The sequence below is a fragment of the Opisthocomus hoazin genome, chromosome 4 (assembly GCF_030867145.1).
Source record: "Opisthocomus hoazin isolate bOpiHoa1 chromosome 4, bOpiHoa1.hap1, whole genome shotgun sequence".
NCBI lineage: Eukaryota > Metazoa > Chordata > Aves > Opisthocomiformes > Opisthocomidae > Opisthocomus > Opisthocomus hoazin.
Genome location: NC_134417.1, coordinates 55607005 through 55627729, shown reverse-complemented (window position 1 = coordinate 55627729; position 20725 = coordinate 55607005).

Genomic DNA, 20725 nt, shown 5'->3' with positions numbered 1-20725 from the left:
GCGGCTGGCACAAGCTGAATCTGGCAGGAATGCAGTGATTCTGGTCCAGACTGGAAAAGACAAATGCTTCAAAAAGTAAGTGGTACATAAACGTTATCTTTCCTTGCCTCTATCTCTGCTCATGTCAGCACAAAGGTCCTAAATCATGCTAATCCCATCATCAAGTTTAGAAAATGCTTGGAGCATCAGCAAAATATGCCTTTGACTTTCCTTGCAAGCAAAGAGCTGATCTCGAATTGTTTCATCGTTCTTGATGTTAGAAAAGTGGGGGCAGTGGTGAAGAGTCTCATTCTGACAGAAAAATGCAGCTTACCTGTGCTGGCAGCTGCAGACATCCCTGCTCTTCAGCCATCCCCGCTCTTCAGCCATCCCCTTGTCTTCCAAACACTGCTGGTCAAATTTCAAATTTAACCTTCACATTCCACTGTTACCTCAAAATCCACCTATCTCATTTCCCAGACTAATTATACAAGACCTAAAGAAAGTATTTTTCTTATCAAAAGAAGTTTAGTTCTTACAAGCAGAAACAGTAAAGTTTTAGTAGCTAGAATGGAATTAATCTACCCTTAAAGCATTCCTTATCATTTCCTTTTGGACAAAGATTTTCCCCTCTAACATTATGTGCATATTTTCATTACTGTAACTCCACTTTTGCCCAAGGCAGGAAGAGAAGAAATTTCCTGAAGCACAAACAAAAAAATAAGTTCAAGCATGATTCCCTTCAGGGAAAGGCAAAGAATAGTGAACTGGGGCTTATTTACTCTCATAAATCTGAAGAAAGCTATGTAAGTTCAATACCATAAAAATCCAGGTATCCTATAAAATTTCCTATGAAGAAAAAATACAAAGGCATCACATTTTGCTCTGAAGGTGGACAGTGCTTTACAGGAACATGAGACCAGGTTTCTGTTTCAGGAAATGGGAGACAAATCTTACACTAAGTCGATGTAAAATGATGGGCTGTGGTGGTAGATAAGCAGAATGACAGCATACCTTAGCTTCTTAACAAAGAGTAGAGTGTGCATTTTACTTCTTTTTGAAAAGAAGAAGCGTTTCTAGTTTATATGTCCTTTCTGGCCTACGCTGTATGAATTAAGCAATTTCTGTGAAAACAGGCTGACCTGTTTTCCAGTAATGCAAAGCATAATGAAAGGAACCTGTCCCAGGTGTTAGTGTTAGACACTGTCTAACCCATGCCAACGTTTTTAAACAAAAACAACCATTGTCAGGTTTTTTAATGCTTTTTTCTGTTGCGTGTTATTACTGAAGCAGCAGCTTTCCTAATGAAGCAGTCAAACTGGAGTCTGACACTTCAGAGTCAGAGTAGCTGCAGAGAACAAAACTATAATGAAAACAATATCCTTCGACCAGAGTTCCACATGTGTTAGTGGTTACTGTCTCTGCCTTTCTCAGTACTGCCTATCTACATGGTCTGCGAAGTGAGTTCAAAGGGCTTTTGTACACAGGAGACTGCACTGCTTCAGTTACAGCACAGCACATCCTTGCACAGATGTCCAGCACTTTAAAGCTGAAGAGAAGACCTTGGCTTGCTTCTGTCATAAGGAAAAGCAAAACCTGGCTTGGTGCACGCAGAAAGATGGACCAACACTCTTCTGTTGGCTTAGATGCTTAATTATTTTCTCAAATCAGTATTAAATACTCCAATTCAAGAATTTCTGGGCCCCAGATTGCTTGTCCTACTGTTATTTTTGTCTGCAGGTGTTGCTACTTCTCTGCTGTTGCAGGCAGGATCATGGGCTGAGCAGGCTGTAGGTCTGATATGATACAACTATTCTTATATTCGCTTGTTGATACAACCCTGTATTTAGACCAGGGATGAGCACTTGGCTCAAATCCCATAAATTATACTTTGCCATTAACTTCAGGTGGTCCAGGATTTCACCTCAGACCTTTAAAATTCAACAGTGCTGACTGGGAATAAGTTTCAATTAAAAATATACATATATTGTAGACAACAATGTTAAATAAAGGAGCAGATCACCTCTGTCCTTCAAAAATCACCACTATCAAATCAATTGTGACCCAAAATATCCTGCATGAAAAAATGTCTCTCAGATGTTTCACTGGAAAGTTAAGTGAAGCAGACATAATAACTACCATACTGTTTCTTCTACAAGTCCCCTAAAGTCCATTGTACTGTTACTGAAAAGCCGATGGCTTGTGCTCCCTCAGCTGGTTAATTCATGAACATTTCCCAGAGCTATGCTATTATTGATGGCTGAATTTTGTGAAGCTTCCTAACATTTTTACATGTGCAAAGAGATTTGTCTCTAAGAAAAAAGTTACAACAGTGATAACAGTACGGAACACAGAAGCAAAGAGACTGACTCTTCGGGCCCTGCATGTTATCTTGAGTTGTCTGACAGTAGTATCAAAGATAACAAGTGAAAGCAAACATTGACTCTTCCTTCTCCTCTCCGCACACTTAATTAGATTTTACCATGACAAAACCTTATACTTTAATTAAACAACATGAAGCTATAATTCTGTGCTCTCGTATAGGACTTCATATGAGATTGTAATTAATTCAGGAAATTAGTGATTTCTACTATGGAATTCCCTAAGGCATTTTCATACTGTTATTGTCAATGGATTTCTATTATTTAAGCATTTTCCTTTCAGTGAAAAGCATGCAGGACTGACCACATGCTCTCAAATACACAGCCTGTGGAATCCATTCACTGTAATAACCTAGTGTAGGCTTAAATAGACAAGTAGCGAGCTTCTCATCCACCCAGCTGTAGTTTGTTTGAGGTTTTACTTGGGATACAAGAAAATTTAGTTTTGTCTCTGTACCAGTACCAAGGAAAATTATTCGCTATAATCTTTTATTCATTTCCTAAACTTAACTACTCTCTCCTCTTTGCTTTCCTTCTTAGGGAAATCTAATTGAAATGTGGTAGGCCTATTTTCTCTTACTAAGTTACTGTAAAAATAAAATGCAGCTTCAGTATGTTTGGTGAAAATATGTAATGAAGTGTCAGCAAAGGAAATTTAATAATTCTTTTTAATTTACACCTTTGAGTATATCAATGTGTTATATGCTTTCAGTGTAAGTGGAGGTTTCCTTTAGATGCCAAAAAGAAAAAGAAGAAAAAATAGGGCTTCTAGGAACTAAATTTCTCCAGTGAACAATTCTTCCCTTATTTGTGTTTCTTTATAAATAAACAGATACATTACAGGTGTCTTTCACAGAACCACTTGATAAAGTGTTTTATCCTTGGTCAAGGAGACAAAGTAACAGCCCTGGCAAATGAAGAGCATGCCTGGGGCTGTTCCAGCGGTGGTGATACCAGACCATGGATGGATGTGCCTCAGCTCTCGCCGAGAATCTTTGGCAGGAGACATTAACTGCCAGCCAGCTGTGCACCGTGAGCCAGGACGATGCTCAGGGTGCGAAACGCAGTGCTTCATGGGGTGAAGGGCACAAAAAAGCTAGCATTCAGCTTTTCACCTAGATTTCTGCCAGCATTTTAAAGGTAGAGCAGCTAGATAAAACATTTGCACACCTCTAAGCCACCCTTGCATATACATCATAGAGTTTCTCTAATCAGAGAAAGCAAGACGAGCAGATGTCTCAAAGGATACCCCTTCCCTATGGAGTGAACGGTGGAAAAGAAGAACCTTTCAACTGGTAGAAAAAACTGTTTAGAGGAAATTATTTCCCAAACTAATGTCTAGCAGCACCTTCTAGCAAGCTTCCACATGAACTCCAGGACTTGGTTACAGGGCAATTTACAAATTTCCAAATACAGTTGGAAGCCCAGCTTTAGAAAGCCAATTTTCAGGATCCAGACTTGTCTAACAGCAGGAGCTGTTGCCTGTTCTACCGAAATGGGAATCTGACGAAAATCTGATAATATTGTAAAAACTCCAATGACAGTTTCATGGACTTACTGTAATAATGAATACCATGAAGGTGCTAAAATGAAAAAAGTCTATCCCAGGCAGGTCTCTAATCTTGAAGTATAAATCTGGTCAGTAACAAAGTAGTAAAGCAAAGCTTTATCTAAAATTTATATATAATAAGTTTTGGAAAGTTGGTTAATAATTTATCTCATAGACTTAAAAAGTAATGGTAGCATCCACTAATAGACTGTTTCTCTGAAGTAATTTTCTGAAGGAACTGGGGAGGAATGTGTATAAATAAGAAAGATGGATGTGACTACTCTCCCTGTGAGGTATATCAAGAATTTACATCCACCCTTTTGTCAGGTGATCTTTTGCTAATCGAGTAAAACTGAAATATGCCAATAGCAACCTTAAGAAGCAGACTCTGATGCAGAGAATTACAATGCATTTCAAATGCTTCATATTCACCCTAGAGAAGGAATACAGGATTTACAACAGAAAATTGTTCCTACCCCTCTTTACCACAGGAAGATCCTAAATCTTCCCTTTCATCATTCTGCTCGCTGGTCTCTGTCACTGAGTGTAAGGCAATGAAGATTTATTTCTTGAGCTCCCAAGTAATTATAAAGTAAGAGTTTCCAGGGAATGGGGGTGGTGTTATCCAAAGTAATTTCTCCAGTAACATAGAAATAATTTTTCTGGTAGCACAGAAATCACTGGAAAAAACTGGTAAATCTACTGGACTATAAATAAAAATACAAATTATGCTTATATAGGATAAGTTCATCCAATTCAAGCAACACATTTTATAGCATATTTACTTGAAATACACAGCAGCATTCCATATCGAGTTTACAGCACGTAATTTTTTGGATTGGTAGTCTTATAATTAGAAAACTCATTTTGCTAGGTTTATGGCACTTTAAAAGATACAACTGTCTCTTTACTTGGTGTTGAACATATAACTCCAGCCTGAGTAGTCATCTCATCCAGAATTCACATAGTTTCTGGGAAATGCAGCCAATGCTAAAGGACATCACAGGTCACAACATTTCTAAATTGACCTTTGGAGACAGCAAATTTTTTTGCAACAAGATGATATTTAGAATTTCCTGGCTCATTTGAAGGAAATTTACATGGTGTCTACGCAAGCATTAAAGTTAAACTAAGTTCTGTTTTCTTAATTATGTATCTAGCCAACAGATATCACTCAGTCTCAGTGGAAATGGGATATGACAGTTCTCATCTGGTGAAGCTATAAACAAACAGGACTGTGGAAGGAAACAGATCTCTCCTTTCAAAAAGAGAAAGAGAGGGAAGTGTAGCTGGCTTTGGCTTAAGCCCTGGCCATAAAGAGGGCTGTTTTCTCTCTGAAGTGCCATATGTACCTCCCTGGTTACAAGCAGGCAGTAAACATGTTTAAGGTTGGAGACAACAGTCCTGGGGTTATCAGTGAGAAAAGTTTGTTAGTCCTAGAGGCAACCAGCAGCAACGACTGAGTATTTAAGTGAAGGAATGGAGGGCATAAAGCTAAAAATGGCCCACCAGCCCACAATTTCCTGTAGCTAGGCATGCCTTTCTGGAAATTTTAAACTTGCCTTTGCTTTGCTCTCGGTTCTAGGGAAGGGGACTCTACTAGGGAGGGGGGGAAGATGACTGAAAAAAATGTGAAACCTATAAAGAGACAGCTGAAATCAGTTTTCTGCACTAGCCTTTGATTAGCTGTTCTCCAGCTCTGAACCCCTGAAGCTAAAAGAACTAAAACCCCCAGCCATAAACAATGAACGCTTTGAATTAGCTTCTCTTCATATGTCATGCAAGAGGAGAGGAGTGACGTGCCCACAGTGAAGAGCCACGCAGAAGGTCAGCCGGAATCGGCAACAAAATCCAAGGGTGGAAACTAACAGCTAAAAGCATCTTCGGGACTCTTCAGGAAAGGTGCATCAAAATCAAGATGCCTGTTAATTAAGCAAGTAAAAACATTTCTTAATACAGGAGAACAGCCACAATGTAAACCTACCTGAACAAACGCTGTCCCCATACAGCCCAATGGTTCTGACCTATTTTCTGCAGTGTTCAGCCTCCCCTAGGATCACGTCTTGCTGCTCAAGTATGCAAGGAGACAACAGACCTAGAAGAAAGTAAATATATCTGACACAGGAAATTCAATCCATCCACTAGAAGATTTTGTTCCTCAAAACACCAGCAAAGCCTCAAAACAGCAGGTGACTGTTCGAACTAGAAAGTAAAAAAAACCCCAAAAGATCTTACTAGCTGATAACAGGCTATTGATTCTGAAGAAATCATTAACACTCTGAAATTGTAGTCCTGTTCTGAAAACCATTCAAACAGGCCTGTAAAGATCCAGGCTTCAAGTCCACAAGTGGACTTTTCACACAGCGTGTTGATTTAAACAAGAAGATCAAGGCAGAAGCTTGCAAGTGAGGTAGTGGAGAAATTTTTTTTTAAGAAAAATGGAAGCATTTACACCAAGATGGTAGGAGAAAAGCTTAAAGACGTAAACCAGACATATCTTAGGAAATTTTTTTTTTTTCTACAGATAACCTGTTCCAAGTCTTGTTTGTAGGAACCAGGTATTATGAGGATGAATTATGAAGCAAGTGATATTTTTTTTACTATTATGAATCATTATTTAACTACCCATCATTATTTTTCCCTTAAGTTTTCTATTTCTCATTTTCTTTCAGTTAATAATTTATGTTACAGGTATTACAGACAATTTGATGCCCCAAAGAGATTTCTTAACACCAGCAATTATCACTAAAAGCAGTAACTTCTTCATAGCCCCTTTTTACATAAATTTCTTTAAAATATAAAGGAGAAAAATATGAACTGTAAAGATTTTAGTAGTTGCCCAGGAGACGTTAGCAGTACCAACTTCTGGGAGTTCAAAGAATGAGAGTTTAAAAAAGAAAAATAATCTAACTAGGGAACTAGCATTTACCTGTACAAAACCCTTCCCACAACATCTTCATTTACTACGCATCCTGTTGCATTACCATAACTGAATCTAATTCCAAGCTAACAATTAAAGAAAATCTAGGATACATGAAAAAGAAAAGCCTGCTCCTAGCTCTTCATCACTAACACTACTTGTAGGGTTTTGCCTTTTACGATCTAGGAAAATAACATCATGTTGCTTCTTGAAATTAAGATAAATAAATTATGCTTAGGGCCACTAAATTTTACAGAGTCAAGATACACTTGTGTTTTTTTTCATTTGGCATTCTACACAAGCTCAAGAAGACAGGAGTCCATGTTTCATTTTATCAACCTTTTTTAAAAAACAGAAAGAAAAACTCGAACTGCTTTGGGTCACTTTTGAATTTCTGTCTACTCCTCGGCCATAATTCTCACCACGCTCCAGGAATTTCTTCCTGGAGTCTTCTCCAGGAAGACTCTTCCGCCAGCTGCAGACTTGTATAGCTCAGGGTGGACCTTTTTTTTTTTTAATCTAGTATGAAAGAAAATGTATGTTCAGGTGAAGTTGCTCATTTAGCCAAAGACATGCTCAAAAAAATGGTTAGATGGTTATAAACAGGTGTGTACTTTCATAGATGAAAAAGCATATGCAGCTGCCATTTTCCCTGTGCATGCACATGGTTCAGTAACTCTGTGTCTCCAAAGGTTTCTTTGTGTCTTAAGAGCCTGTTACTAAAAGGTAGTTGGCAAGTATAGACCATTTACTTTCAGGTATGAAGGAGGAAATACATATTCAGTGTTTGCACTTACAAGACTATCAATGGAAAACATGGAAACCTGGATGTACAAGGAAACTCATTTATTCACTGCTGACAAATCTTTTTTGTCAGCTCTGACTCTTTTTTTAATACAGGCATTTTTCTACAAAAATACTACTACAGAACAAGATAGTGGATGTTTCCTGCCATCCCCAAAAGCTAGATGTTTCCCTATTTTCCCTTACACGTGCCACTAATTTCGGTGGCACATGTCAGAAATAGCTATAATTCCAGTGTTATAAAATGAATATGGCTACGGAAAATGTGCACAAGAGACATAGCAGCTACTGTATTTTCCCAGTATGTTCTGTATTATAAGTGCTGGACCCTTTCTATTGTAAGACCTGTTTTCAGTTGCCCAACTTCAGCCATGTTAAGTTGGGATTTTCCATGCCAGGATTCTGATCCAAGACAATTCAGGGGAGAACATTTTCCACTCTACTTGTTTGATCATTTCCAAGAGCCATCTTAAAGCATCCTGGTGATTTTCCCTTTAAACAGGTCCTGTGTTTCTGAACTTTGAAGCAAGTACTTTGGCAGGGTGGTTACTCTGCCCACAATGTGCCAGAGGAGATGAAACCAATGTGGAAAGGAGTGAGGGTGGGAGGAGATGGGACGGTGGATGGCAAAGGGAAAAAGAGAATACACAGGTGGCTGGGGTGAGGATGGTGGAAGCAGTCCTTCTCCCTGCTAAGGCTGGATATGGAAGTGTCTTGGGATGGAGAACACTAAAACTGGAAGAGAAACTGCAGGAGAGAGAGCTTGGGAAGGAGGTAGCAAGTGGGAAGGCGAAAGGATCGGACAATGAATGATGCACTGGGGGAAGGTGGAGGTGGCAGAACAAAGCGTGTGAGAGCAGCTGAGGAGCCCAGAGCATGCTGATATGAGCCTGGGAGCAGTAAGGGAAAAATTTCAGATGGCAGGTCTGGAAGGACTGGCTGGGCAAGAAAATTTATACTGGAAGATGGGAAAATGGGGAAGAAGATACAAAGCCGGTGAAGAGAGGAGGCTTGGCACAGAAATGGATGGGAGGGAGAAAATAGAGTGGAAGGTCAGACCTGAGGCTGGAAAGAAGTGTCAGAAGAACTATGCCCAACTGGAAGAAAAAGAAAAGCTGCCTTTTAAAAGAATGTAATTGTCAAGTAAAGGGCTCAAAAGCTAGAAAGTTTCAGATATATGCTGCCTGTGTAACCCAAGCTCAGTCTTCCTTGGGGTATTTTCATCACAACTCTCACTCAGAGTAGCAAACGTTTGCTTTCATGGCACCTCGTCATCACAAGGAAATCAACAAGAGGCTGAACAAGTCATAATCTATTTTGATAGGAGAACAACTAGTCAAAATAAGATGTCTGAATTTCTTTCAGCTTTTGTTAGTCTCTAGTACTATCGTACCTGTTCCAGAACGTACCAGCTGTACCAGAAGATAAATGTTAGTGTTCCATGGATCTCAGCAAGGGCTATGAAACTTTATGATTACATGTGTGCAGCAAAGAAAACAGAAAGAGGAGATAATATTGGTGAAAACATTTTTTCAAAGTGTAGAAGTTACAGAGAAACAGGCATTATAGAGTTCATTGCAAAGAAAATGCTACAATATAATCTAGGTAAGTGTAACTCATCCATAACATCATCCTTTCCTGAAAATTACATACTAGGAAACAACCTGCATCGAACAACAAATAAGCAAGCAGCACACTGAAAGGCAAGCAGAAACATATTGCAGGGACACCTATCTGAGGGCAAAGTGTAACTGCAAATTGTGTTGGAGATAGGCAAAAAAAAAAAGTGTTGCAGAGCTAAAAAAGTTAACAGGCTACAGAAAAGTACAGAGAAAATATTTGAAAGCATTATAAATATTTAAGATTTACCTCAATAGCCTATCTGTTGGGACCATTAGGATTCAGGGCCACTAAATGATTAGAAGAAATAGTCCAGTCAAGAGATCCCAATAAAAAACAGCAAGGCCAGAAGTTAACAGTGAAAATTCAGGAGAAGAGAGTGTAGGCTAACTTTTGTTCAGTTTTTCCAGGAGAAATTCCCTGTATCTGCACTCACAGTGCAGCAAAGAAATGTGGATGCTACCGACAGTGCTGTTTTCTCCCTTACAAATGCAACAAAACTCTTCAAACAACATTCCACCCAGATAATAATGCTCTTTAATACTCAAAGGCAGGCTGTTTCAATATGAAGATCACACAGGAATTTCTGAAATAGTCTGACTTATTTCCCAGAACTTTTAAAACATTCTAAATCCTATTGTCAATGGTGACTGAAGTATTTAGAAGTTCTGTCTCCCGTGGCCTTCTCTCAATGTCTCTTCTGATAACAAGACTTTGGAGGATGAGTATGTTTTAAAATCTACTTGTTATCAAGCAGCTAGAAGAGTCAGAAAAGATACAATGAAATGTCATCTTCTTATTTAATATAGTGCATTCTTTGTTTTTTTGAATTTAATGGTAAAATATTTCATTTAAGTGTCACTACTGATAAATAGACAGAAAATGATGTTCAGTGTCCATTGAATTCTTTTGATGCCCCCTGCAGGCCATGCTGGATAGAAAGCCTAAATCCTCGTAGGAAAAATCCCTGTAGGTAGTATCAAAATACTTATTTTGCTAAGCAATAGCTCTGCTTCTATTTTAGCTTGCCTCACAAACTTAGTGATACGCAGTCCTTCCTGTTCCAACAAGCACAAGCAAAATGCAAAACTGTTCTAGATTCCTTCTCACTGACCTAATTAGGCAGAATAACGAAGGCTGATGGTGCAACACAGCACGGAGATGCGTAATGCCAAATACGGGGGTAAAATTGGAGGTGCCTGCAGTACGTGAGACTTGGAGGAGTCTGCTCCATCCCTGTGGGGACATGCAGCTTTGCTGTTTTCTAACTTGAAGATACGTCTGTTGTCAAACGGTTTTGCCTCCATGTGATAGTGACTCATACAGGTGAGCAAACTTCTGAAATTAGTCAATGGCAGGGCTAATGCAGAGTCAGTTGCTTTCAAGAAGCTGAGGGCTTCTCGTTGTGGTGGCTTCTTCCGGCTGAATGCCCTCCGAGACTTCACAGTACCTGCCTGAGAGTCAGTCATTGCTGGGCTCTGTTCTCCAACTTGGTGCACAGTATTGGCATCCTTGGGGACAAATCTGATAAAACTGCACCAGCTGGTTATTTTTCATTATTTTCCTTTTTAACCTTGGAGACTGCATACATTATACGTTTCTCATAAGGGATCTATTTTGCTAGAAGTTTGGAAAAAGCTGGCTTTCTGAGATTAAATATTCAACTTCAGTACTCAGGAGGAGGGAAAAACTGTAATCACACATCATTAAGTGAATCACCCCACTACCCTAGCAGGACATAACAGGATATAGTGTGCTGTGAAAGCCTGCTTTAGAAAGTTAAAATGACTCTTTCTTTTAAAAACAGGATCAATCACCCATCATTTTTTGGAGAAAAGATACAGAAGACCTGGAAGGCTTGAGGCAAATATGGTGGGATAATTCCCAGCTAAAGAATATTAACAGCATGGATTAAAGAAGAAACAGAAGACAGAAATTTCTAAAGGTTGTTTGTGAGATGAGTTGCAGGGAAGAGAACAGCACTGAGAATAGATAATCAGCAGCGGGAAATTAGTACAAAGAAGTAAGGTACTCATAACCTTTTTGTTCCTGCTGTCATGTGTTTTTTAGAAAAAAGAAACGCTCTGAGACAGGTTGTTGAAGTTTGATAGACACATGCAAGCTGATCTGGGATCATTCTGGACCTCTTCCATGAACCTGTAGCAGTTTGGAGCCAACATGCAGCCAGTGAGAATATGGTGGGTAGGAGAGAAAGGACACGAGGTGCAAGCCAGCCTCTCCAGAGGAATTGCTGCTGTTATCTGGTCTCCATTACACAGACGTTAACTCTGAGCTATTTTTTGTGTGTGCTTGTTTGATAGCTAGTGTCTCAGGAATAGTGCTCTTCTCCTGAAATGTCATCTTTCTATTGTGAACAGTGAAAGAACTGCCATGCTGAGGTTTAGGAGTGGCTTGCTTTGTTTCATAGGGTTTATCTCTGCCAGCCTTTCACGTGACAACTCTGCCTTGGCAGAGAGAAATCAGAAGAGATTGCATTTCAAGACTTGCTCGTTTTAAGGAATCCAGAAAAACTTTTCGCATTTATTCCTTGGAGGGAACCAACCAAACTTAATTTCCTTCCCAAAGAGCGAGAGGAAATTAAAACAAGTGTTTAAAAGGAGTTGAGTATATGGTCAAAACATTTGTGAGAAAGTCAGTTTTAGTTAACACTCCCCTTCCACTGTGATAAAGCTTTCAAGGCATCAGCTATTATACTCATACACTGAAAAGTCAATATATTTACAATTCAAAGCACTTCTTTGTACACAACCTTGTTCACCTCAAGACTTGTTCTCATTTATTCTGCTAACTGGCGTGACAGTGCTATTTCAGACTTCTTCACACCACAAAAAAGGTGGCTGGGTGAGGAAAAGCCCTGGTTTCAGCAGACAGATATGGGGGGTTGTTCAGCTGTACAGGGTGCCAGTGGACAGCCACAGGCCATTCAGTTTAATGACTCTGTCATTACAAGGCATAAACTGATGGACATAGATTTGTTACCTATGATGAACAGAAGGAGAAGAATACAAAGTGGATAGTCCAACATTGCATATCCTATTCCCCAAGCAAACATTACCATTTGGTAATGGTTTGGTTCCTGCCGCAGTCTGTGGTCACCATCCCTGGCGATGTTCAAAAAATGATGTGGCACTTCACTACATGGTTTAGTGCAGGCATGGTGGTGATGGTTTGATGGCTGGACTTCATGATCTTAGAGGTCTTTTCCAAACTTAATGAGCTATGCCAGCCCAGTGTGCAGCTCAAGAGTTGCATGGTGAGCCCTTGGGATCCAGCTGAAACCTCTGCCAGGGAAAGCATGCTCCAGGAAAGGTCCTGTCCCTCAGGCACATCACTGGACCACTGCAATTATCCTCCTCACCCATCCCAGCTCTGACTGAGCACATGTGAGTTGAGGTGTAGAAGGGGAGTAGAAGTGATTCTCCCTTAAAAAGAGAATGTGCAAAATGAGGGGGCGGTGAAGCGGGAAGGTAATTTAGCTTACTAATGACTTTATTTCTCATTTCACTTGAACTAGTTTTATAGGATCCTGGGTTTTGCTAGATATTTAGTAGTAATTTGGAAAATGGAAGCACTTTTTAACTTCTTACGAGAGAGTGAAAGCGAAACCTCTTTGGCTAATGCAAATTGTAACTCTCATGATATTGTTTTCCAAATTTTCAGAAAGTTTTCAGAGCAGAGGTCTCATGTTTCCAAGAATTTCTTTAAAAATGAATTGCTTAACAGTGCATTCAGTCATATTTCAAGCACCAACACAGTTAATGAACTCTGCTGTTGCCATATGAGCAGTACATTAGGCTATATCATTGCAGTCTTCTTTAATCTCTTGCTCTGATTCTTAATTCTTGCAGCTTCAGAAATTGGCAGTGACAGGGGCCTCCAGATCCCTAGTGAAGGCTAGGCAAGGGGTCTGTAAAGTTGTTTTCGCTGGGTTGCCATTTTCAAAAGAAGCGGTAAGCAAGTGCAGCTGCCCTGGATCTCCTCTTGATAGCTTGCAATCCTTGATCTCTTTGAACACAGACCACTGCTGACTTCTAAGGTCCCACGCCAGCGCAGCAAAGCCAGCAGAGCTGTTGCTTTAGACACTGTCATTTAATAATCCAAGGTAGGAAAATGTATCACAGATTTGAGACAAGAAAGGAATTTGCCGCTGTGCTTACATTTCTTTGCTTAATGGTCTATCATGTCATTCCATTTTATCCCCATCTTAACATGGTACGAAGAAACCACTAGGCACCCTTTATCTAATATCTCCTGGAGAACAAATTGCTTTCACTTCTTTAAGTTGTTCTCACTTTCACAGTAATACAGCAGAGGAAAAGAAAGTTTCTGATGACTTACAGCAGGAAGCAGATAACTTACCCTCCTGGAATCACTGAAGGAGAAGCGGAAAGCTTTCATAAACACATTTCTAAAAGGTAAGATCAGAAACAGTACATTGCAACTTCAGAAGGGTCCCAGGTACAGAGTTTGCATTTGTGTTCTGAACCTCTTGCACTTCGAGATTGTTCAGCTCTCAGATACAGATCTAAGGCTGTTTTTCCAGGATATCGCAAGCTAATTCTGGATTTTTAAAACAGCACTTCTAAAAGGTTTTATGTATTGATGTCACAATTGTTTCCCAAACAATGGAAAATGAGAAAGAAAAAAAAGCAGCAAAGACTAGGAAGGCTTCAAGCTATTCAGGTCAGAGGTCTTTTTCTTCTGTGCATGCAGTGCCCTACAAACATCTGCACAGGACCTTGAGACTGCGGGAAGAATATTGAAGGAATATTTTAGCTAGAAAATATCTCCCAGGAAAAGTCCCATGGATTTGGTAACATCAAAACATTTTTCAAATGTATGTTGGTTTCAAATAAATATTCCTCTAGTACAGCAAAATAAGTTCCATCATTTTGACATTATAAAAGTAAGGGGGAAAAAACAAAGTCTAAACACAGTTTCATCTAAAGCTGAAACAGTTTTTCTGACTGTTCAGGAACTTTCAGCACATGAAAGAAAACACATATTTTGTGGAGCTTGGCTTCAGATGTTGTTCCAATAACGAATAGATAGTAAACCTTCCTTGAGGCCTTCTGACATTAGATTTTGCAGAGGAAAAGAAGGAAGAATTTTTCCTAAGTTCATTTATATTTTTATAAGGATTTAAATTGTACAATACAGCAATAGGATACCAGGCTCTGCAGAAGGTCCAGTATTTTCACAGCTCAGCATTCGGGAAAAGGTAGCCCACAGATGGATGTAGTTCCACAACACCACATGCGCAAAGCTGGCAATAAAAACTAAAACCTGCTGTTCATTTGAAGGCAGGATCTGCGGTGAGGTACAGCTGTTTGTTTGAGCTAAACCACGGCAAAATAAACCAGCTAACCAACATCACAAGTTTGCACCCACACCCTAACATGTCCATTCAAGGCTTTAATTGCCTTTGTAACAGAGACCAGAAAATATGCTACAGGAGGGCTGGAACAAAGGCCAGCTTCTGTGACTAAGAGAAAACAGACACATGTGTACTGATTCAAAGGGCCAAGAAAGCTGTGTGAGGCTGGAGAGGATGGGTAGGAAGGTGGCAAGAGCCCAAAAATAGTATTAATATGGCTCTGTGAATAACTGATAGACTTCTGCAGATTGTCTGAGTCCTGGGGAAAAACAGAAGAAATAGGTATTTGTTATTGTTGAAATGAAAATCTGAAAGAACTGTTTGGTGAGGAAGGTCACTCGATGGTTTTGGACTCAGGATAGTCCATTCAGCCTCAACCCTTTTGGATTTGAATCAAGAGAAACAATCTAAAGAAAGGGTTGGAGTCATACAGTTGCTGGTGCAGTTTAAATGACTCATTAGTTAAAACTGTCAGCCAGGAGAAGAGAGTGCTAGATTTTGTTGATTCTCCCACTTTCAGAGGCTGAAACCAGTATTGCTTGTTCCCCAGGAGGGTTCCGTTCTGATTTTCCTGCCCATACAAAAGGGCTACAATAGGCAGCACTGAACACCCCATGCTCTAAAATAGTTTACAAACAAGCATTTAAATGAGAAAACAAAATTCAAGGTTTCCTTTCTTAACTCCATGGAGCAAAGAGACATCCTAAGGAAAACAAAGAAACAGAACTTCTTCACTCACCTACAACTGAGGATTTACTGAAAATCTTCACAATTCTACAAAATATTACAGATGGAGCCTAATTCATAAAGGTTGAACTGTATTACAAGCAAAGCTTTTACTCTGATGCTGTTCTTTATAGCTTATGCTATAGGCCTAGACAGGTTGGGCAGAGACCTTGGTTAATCTGTGGATTAGTTTGGGTTCAGCAGTTATGTTGGAACAGAGCTATTTCATGTTTCATCATCTACTGCAGTATTAATTTGGACTGTAAAGGCTGTCACAGAAGTAACCTGGTGTTAGTCCTAAACATATTTCTCAACCGTCAGAAGAGGATGAACGTATTTTAGCATTAAAGGAAAACATTGCAGGAAAAAGCGATTGAATTGCAACACTGCTAAAATCTGAGGAGAAGCTGCAGCTTGCTCCTGGGTCTGGATTAGTGGCAGTGATTCATTTGAAGATGATACTAACTGTTCAATAAGCATTGTTGACTCCTGGACTTCTTTACAAGGCAGAAATCAATGTGGAAATCTCCATTCACCGAGCCCGAGTCATTACAATTTAACTTGGGAGCACATTCTGATTTCCTGACACGACCATTGCGCAGATTGCTCTGAAAAGATATTTCATGCAAGTCAGCCGTGTCCTTTACCATTGGCTTAATGCTAACTGCACTGCACAGACCATGGGAGGAAGACTCTTAAGAGCAAATCCTTGTGCTAGGACTTCTTGCAGCACAGCGGCAAGAAAGTAAGGCTGGGGATCAGTCTCCTGGGATTCAGCCAGATGTGAAAGCTTAAAAAACATCCACTTTCTGACCAAGCTTCTTACAGCGCTCAGACTGATTTTGCTGACCCACTGTTTCCATGGGAGCCTGCTTTTGCAAATTAATGCCCATTGGATAATTAACTGATATTAAAGGAATTTGACAGCAATAGCAACCTGCTGGGTTCCCCTTGACCACGGTCCAAAGATACACTGCTCTGGCTAGTGTGATTAGTAAGACATCATTAGCCTACAGCTATACTGCAGAACCATTAGTCCACATTGTTGCCTCTCTCCTGGAGCAGTTGCATGCCGGTGATATGGATGAATGCTATCAGTTAATATCAGTTATTATGATCTCATAATAAAATCATACACAGCAGGGTTTTTTTCTGAACGAAGTCACTTACTTTCACATCATCATAGAAATCTAATAATGTTACATGTGAAGGGAAGGTTAAAGCCACACTTTTTTGGCCAAAATAGCTGCTATAATTCCTAGTAAATTAATATCTTTTCAGGTGCTCAAGTAAGTTCAATTGTGCGGTAAAAAGACTGTTTTTTTCTTCCGACAAATCCTTGTAAAAACACACTGGGTATGATGGATCCAAATACTTAGTATTGTAGGCCAGATTCGTCAAATCAGAGCAGCTACTTGCTACTCTGCTGCTAGTGTAATCTATTAAGCAGCCTTAATCTGACAAATGAAGCACAACAGATTCAGACTGCAGTAACGGTCTTCCTATCTGCTTAGAAAGCCTGCAAAGGGGCTCTGAGGACTGCTGCTCTCATCACACCCCCGAGCACCGCACAGCTCTCCCTCCCGGAGCTCCTTGCAGCTGGGTGTGCAGGTCAGGAGCAGAAGCTCTGGCAAAGCCACGCTTCCCGTCGGATCGAGCACACACTGAGAGCAGTGTGCTGCATTGCTCAGCTGCACATCAGGATCTGGCTGTTGCCTTCTACTTTGATTCTTCTCTCAGAAAGACCAAACTGGCAACGTGGCTTTCTTATGCCGGCAATGCTAAAATTCATTTATCATGCTGATTTCAGTCAGAGTGTTAGTCACTCTGCTGGGACAGTTGCCAGCCCTCAGTCATTCTTCCTGCATGAGTTTCCCAAAGGCTGACTTTTACACTGCGCATGTGTGGGTTCAGTGCTTATTTTTGTTCTTCTGAGAATTTTTAAAATTGCTCCCCAGTTCAGCACGGTGATACCTGATCAAAAGCAGGTAATCAGCAGGCTGTTTAAATGCCCCTTGCCCAGCCGTGCAGTGAGGCTGTGCCACTTGTAGTCTTCTGTAAATGAACGAGATGGATCAGAAAACAACACTGTGCTGTGCTTTTGCAACAGTATGAGAAGCATAGTAGTTCCACTCATACAAAACCAGTCAACCTTCAGCGAAATGACTGCCTGTCACTGGGAGTTTTTCAGTGAATTTAAAGAAGGAAACAGCAGTAAAGCTGTCTTGAAAACACGTGTTAGTGAATAGACAACCAGGGTGGCCCAGAGTCACTTCCAATATAAAATACCAGTGAGGCACTTCTTCAACATTCTCAGTTTAATCTTGTGTGTGGCAATACAGTCACCTTGCGGTGTTTTGGTCATCGCTTTGCATTGTCCTGGGCGCAGCACTCTGAAAAGCCCGGGATGGTTTAATTTCATGGCCTTTGCTTTTGGGAGGCTGGGGGGTGGGGGGGGGAGGGTCACAGCCGGGACTTTCACATGCACACCTGTGGAAGGACTTGCTGAAAATGTGGGAGCACACTGAGGAGTGAATGAGTGCACTGAACCAGAAATTCGGTGCAGTACCTTGTTGGATCAACACAAGTTATAGAGCTCCTTCCTTTTAATCCATGTTTGACATTGCTGCAGCCTTTTGACTTAGGAAGAAAGGATGCAGCAAGATGTTTCTGCTGAAGATGTTAACTTTTTATGAAGTTAAGTCCTGTTTTGGTTTGGCCTGGATAAATGCCAGGTGCCCACCAAAGCCATTCTATCACTCCCCCTCCTCAGCTGGACAGGGGAGAGCAAATATGATGAAAGACTCGTGGGTCGAGGTAAGGACAGGGAGAGATCACTCACCAATTACTGTCACAGACAAAACATATTGAACTTGGGGAGAAAAGGACAGTTAAATTTATAAAACACCTTCGCCCCATCCCTCTCTTCTTCCCAGGCTCAACTTCACTCCCGTTTCTCTACCTCCCCCTCCCCGAGAGGCACAGGGGGACGGGGAACAGGGGTTGTGGTCAGTTCATCACACGTCTCTGCCGCTCCGTCCTCCTCAGGGGGAGGACTCTTCACACTCTTCCCCTGCTCCAGCGTGAGGTCTCTCTCACAGGAGACAGTTCTCCACGAACTTCTCTAACGTGATTCCTTCCCATGGGAGATTGCTGATAGCCTTCTTTTGTCTCAACAGCAACTACACTGACAGCCTTCTTGGGTGGCCCTTTCTTAACAGATGTCTTGCCTCTCATGTACAGTGGTTGGCACTGAAGCACAGCTCCTCTTAGCACCACGACTGCTAGTCCTGGGCTGGATGTTCAAAGAGAGGGTCCCCTCTGCACATCATGCCACTGATGCTACATGGAGTAAGTGGGTTGCACTAATCACAACGTGGGCCTGAATGGGAAGCCCTAGTCACCCAGGAATCCTGGAAGTGATCATGGACTGGCCAGAAGGCAAAGACTTCGGAATGTCACCAGAGAAGGAGACGACTGCTGCTGAAGAGGCTCCACCATATAATAAACTACCAGCAAACGAGAAGCAGTATGCCCTGTTCATGGATGGGTCCTGTCGCATTGTGGGAAAGGATCGAAGGTGGAAGGCAGCTGTATGGAGTCACAGAATCACAGAATCACAGAATGTTAGGGGTTGGAAGGGACCTCTGTGGGTCATCTAGTCCTACATGAAGAGTTGCTGAAGCTGCTGAAGGAGAAGGTGAGTCGAGGCAGTTTGCAGAGGTGAAAGCCACCCAGCTAGCTTTAGACATTGCTGATTGAGAAAGGTGGCCAGTGCTTTATCTCTACACTGACTCATGGATGGTGGCAAATGCCCTGTGGAGGTGGCTGCAGCAATGAAAGGATGGCAACTGGCAGCACAGAGGCAAACCCATCTGGGCTGCCCCATTGCGGCAAGATATTGCTGCCTGGCTCGAGAAGCTAGTTGTAAAAGTATGTCATGTGGATGCCCACATACCCAAGAGTTGGGCCACTGAGAAAAATCAAAACAACCAGCAGGTGGATCAAGCTGCCAAGATTGAAGCGGCTCAGGTGGATCTGGACTGGCAACAGAAGGGTGAACTGTTTATGGCTCAGTGGGCCCATGACACCTCAGGCCATCAAGGAAGAGATGCGACAGCCCAGGACAGGTTTTGCCTCAGTTTGCAATAAAAAACCACACAGTTACTCTCTCACTCCTTCCCCCTCCCCGGTGGGATGGGGGGGACCATCAGAAGGAAAAAGGCAAAACTCCTGGGTTGAGATGAGAACAGTTTAACAGAATAGCAAAGGGAGAAGAAAACAACAATCAATGATACCGATAAAAAGCATATACAACATGCAGTGTTCTCACCACCCGATCCTTAGCTTGCTCCTGAATATCAAAAAGGCCCTCCTTCAGCCAGCTCCCCACTTAAATATTGAGCATGACATCCCATGGTATAGAATATCCCATTTGATTGGCAGTTTGGGTCAGCCCAACCAGTTCTTAATTAACTCTATCCCAGCTGAACCCAGGACAAGTTCCTAATGTAAAGTTGAGGAAACAAGTAGAATTCACATCAGAATGGAAGCCCTCAGTTCAGCAGTCTGCCTAAAGACAAGCTTTCTGGCATGGGTGAAATGTGTGTCTAGTATGTCAGCTAGATATTTTGACAGCATGGTGTTTGCGTGTTGCTCATGTTTTAACCATCTGGTAAGCACATTAATTCCTCCAGAGAAGGGAGACACAGTGACAAGCGTGGCAGAGATTTACACAGTTTACATTACGGCTTTACACCCAACGTGAGGCCATAGCACTGCACTCCCAGAGCAGAGTTTGGCAGCAAACACCATTGCGTCAGAAGAGACTAGGCACAACCCTTGCACTCACTGGGACCGTGTTTCTTCCTCTCTCAGCAGCTGACATGGACTTGTGAGAAGCACAGATATGAGGAAAATAACACTGTGGGAGGTGCCATCAAGGCTCTTGGAAGTGCTACCACAGCACACCATGATCTGCCAGTCTGGTTCAATCACTGGTTCTACAACATAGCAGGAGCGAATCACAGGAAATTGTGTGAAAGGGGTAATAGCTTGGAGAGGACACCGAAACCAACTCTAACACAGGTTAGGGGAAACCAACACAAATAAAATCTGGCAGGCTGTATCCAGCAGCATAGAAGGCCTGCTTTCAGAAAACAGGCAGGAAAGGTGTGAGGGAACATAACTTCCTTTTGTAATTGTTGGTTCTCCTACCTTGGCACAAAAAGAAAGCACGCAGATTTTATACTCTGACTGGCTCCAGCTCACTGGAACAAAACACTTCCTTTAATTTTAAACACAACTGCTAAACAAAATTCTGCTACTCCTAGAAGAGGTGCTCGTAG